Here is a 3,142-nt window from a genome sequence, read left to right as displayed (position 1 = left end):
CTGTCAAGGGTTGACATTCTGGGGCAGTATGCCCTTGAACTCCGCATATCACGCAGTTTGGTGCTACGGCAGCCACGATGGCTGCTGGTGTTATGGTCAAGCTGTCTATCTTCTAGGTCAGGGAATCTACCTTGGCGTTGACATGGTCAAGACTACTTAATTCATACATGCCGCCCTTCGGTTGAGTTTTCTCTATAGAGGTTCTTTCGCTTCCCCATTAGTAATGATTCTGGGCCATACTTTCGATGAGCTGATAGGCCTCGTTGTATGGTTTATCCATCAGTGCGCCACCTGCGATGGCGTCTATTATCAATTTTGTATTGTACAAGAGACCGTTATAAAAGGTGTGAATGATTATCCATTCTTCTAGACCATGATGTGGGCATAGCCTCATCATGTCTTTGTATCTCTTCCAAGCTTCAAAAAGTGATTCATTATCCTTTTGTTTAAACCCGTTTATTTGGGCTCTTAGCATAACCGTCTTACTAGGTGGGAAATATCGGGCTAAGAAGACTTTCTTCAACTCGTTCCATGTAGTGACAGAGTTGGATGGTAGAGACTGGATCCAAGCTTTAACTCTATCTCTTAATGAAAATGGGAAAAGACGGAGTCTTATAGCTTCTGAGCTGACACCATTCGCTTTCACCGTGTTTGCGTATTGCAAAAATACTGACAAGTGTAGGTTCGGGTCCTCCGTGGGACTACCTGAAAACTGGTTTTGCTGTACGGTTGATAACAATGAGGTTTTTAGCTCAAGATTGTTGGCTTCGATCGCAGGGGTAGCGATGCTTTTATGAGGTTTATCCTGTGAAGGGATTGCATAATACTTAAGAGGATGGTTCTGCACTGGTTCGACAATCTCTGGTTGAACAACTGATTCAGAAGTAGGAATGTTAAGGTCAAGAAGATTTAGCTTGATACGATGTTCCCGTATCAAGTCTCGTATCCGGCGTTCTAATCTAAGATAACACTTGGGTTCGTCGAATTGTAGCTTTAATTTCTCGCCTTGAGAGCGAGTACTTGGCATACACTCGACAGATGTAGAAAGGGAAAAAGAATTGTTTGCCTTAGTCTATATTGGGTAACGCTAGAGTTACGATATCGACTGAATTAGTCCCCGACAACGACGCCAAAAACTTGATCGTGACTTAGTAAGTCTATGTGAATCGTGACTGCAAGTGCACAATCCTATCGTGTAATTTTAAAGATTATCGAACCCATAAGGACTAATAATCGAACGTATCGTGGTCTAATATTGCTATGCAAATCTAAGGTTGATGATTGTTCTAAGATTGGAGGGATGAAAAGAAATAACTATAAAGTAAATAAAATAGAGATATGAGATATAGGGGATATCGGTATGTAATACCTCAAACTTCGAGGATTCGATAGATAATTGGTGTAATCTTTTTGGTAAAAATATTCTTCAGTAGAATTTATTTATAGAAAGGACTTAGTCTCACACTCTCGTTTTTATTGACTCTGACCTTACTCCTAAACCAGAATGCTTGACTCTCGCGGTCTTATTTTGAATTTAAAAGTAATTTTTGAATATAAATAAAATCTGATTAATCCTAAAGCGTGTTTAGGATTAATGCCTAGTTTCAGCTATCTGGTTAAAATCTCAAACTCTCGTTTTTATTGACCGTAACCTTAGTTTGTTTTGTACTCTCGTACGAAAAACAGTTTGATTAAAGTAAGAGACTAAAACCGGAAAAATAAGTTTTATAAAAACTAACACCAATTATTTATTGAACCACGTCGTTTCGACGATCTTTACATACCGATACCTAAGGGTTTAGCCGGACATGGATCCGGTAACAAATATGGTATTTGGGAAATTAAACATGCAATAAGGCATAAATAAATAAAACAGTAATCAAAATAAAACCTGGATTGCAATTTAAGAACTGGAACTGAATCTTGAATCTTCGATTAAAATAATTCCGGCAAGCTTTGGCAATGATTAACCCTTACAATTGAATCCCAAATGCATAAAAATAATAAACCGTAATAGTCCCCGATGTGGAAAAACTATCACTTTTACAAGGTAAAGAAACTGCCTAGAAAACTAAAAGAAAAATAGTGCTGAATAAATTAAGCGTGAACTTGAAAACTGGAAGAAAATAGAGTTTTGCAAGTCCGAGAGGTCCATTTTTTATATCTTTTTCCATAATCCCTAAATTGTAACAAGGTAATGGCATCGTGGCTAAAAAAGTGGAGATAATGATGGAAGACCAGGTTGTGGCAGTTGCCACAATCCTAGCTTCTTAATGAATGGCGAGCGCCACCTTTGTAGCAACGGAAAGCCACTTCTCAAGGGCTGGTGGCGGGCGCCACCTTCCTCATGGGCCAATGTGGCGGGCGCCACACTCCTTGGATAATGGGCGCCACAATCCCATTTGCTTTGGTGGCCCATTATCCCTTTGAGAACCTCATTTTCTTCTCTTTTTTTTCCTTTTTATTTCCTTTTTGCTGTTTTCCATTTTACTTGTGGTAAACCTTTTAATCGATAAATACATGCAATAAACATAAAATACTGCGTAATAATAAGTGTTAATCGAGTAAAAAGCAATACATATGGAGCCAAAAATACGATACGTTTTCGCGTTATTACATATATGATCAAGGTGTTGACATTGATGGTATCATTCAATGACTGTGATTATGAAACTTATTAAAAGGTTAAGATGATAAATTTGTAATAGATTTATGGGTCATATGGTTGAACCAACTATCATATCAAATAATTCATAGAGAATAAAAATCAATGGTGGCTTGTCGTTTCATCGAAAGGGGAAGTTTATCAAGTTACCTTGAGATTTTGAGGTAGTACACTTAATAGAGATTAAAAAAAAAACTCTTATTGATTCTCTAGTAAGTGATTTATTAACTACTTAGTCAATTAAACTTTTTTTTATTAACCTATGGTTGAGTTTCAAGTTCTTTTGGAGCAAAGGGGTTCCAAATATAGCATGCCTGAAGTCCAATATTAATCTAAGACCCCCGGTGGATAAAAATAAGTTGTCCAAAATATTTTCTAAGACAAAATGATTATCCATTAGAAAGAATCCGAGAAAGAAAGAAGTAGACAACATAATTCCCTTTCAATTTTGAAAGCTTCAAATACTGTTTGAGTTCT

The 3,142-nt window shown here is 37.2% G+C and overlaps 1 non-coding gene across 1 annotated transcript; it reads left to right on the top strand.

Annotated features, from left to right (window-relative positions):
• Window positions 1-368: 368 nt before the first annotated feature.
• LOC127109849 (small nucleolar RNA R71) lies at window positions 369-475 on the top strand. The gene has a single exon (XR_007797098.1). It is a non-coding gene; the product is annotated as a small nucleolar RNA R71 (small nucleolar RNA).
• The last annotated feature ends 2,667 nt before the right edge of the window (window positions 476-3,142 follow it).

Source organism: Lathyrus oleraceus, chromosome 7 (genome assembly GCF_024323335.1).
Source record: "Lathyrus oleraceus cultivar Zhongwan6 chromosome 7, CAAS_Psat_ZW6_1.0, whole genome shotgun sequence".
NCBI classification, from domain to species: Eukaryota; Viridiplantae; Streptophyta; class Magnoliopsida; order Fabales; family Fabaceae; genus Lathyrus; species Lathyrus oleraceus.
The sequence above is the reverse complement of the archived record's forward strand: the minus strand, read 5'-3'. Positions and strand labels throughout refer to the sequence as shown.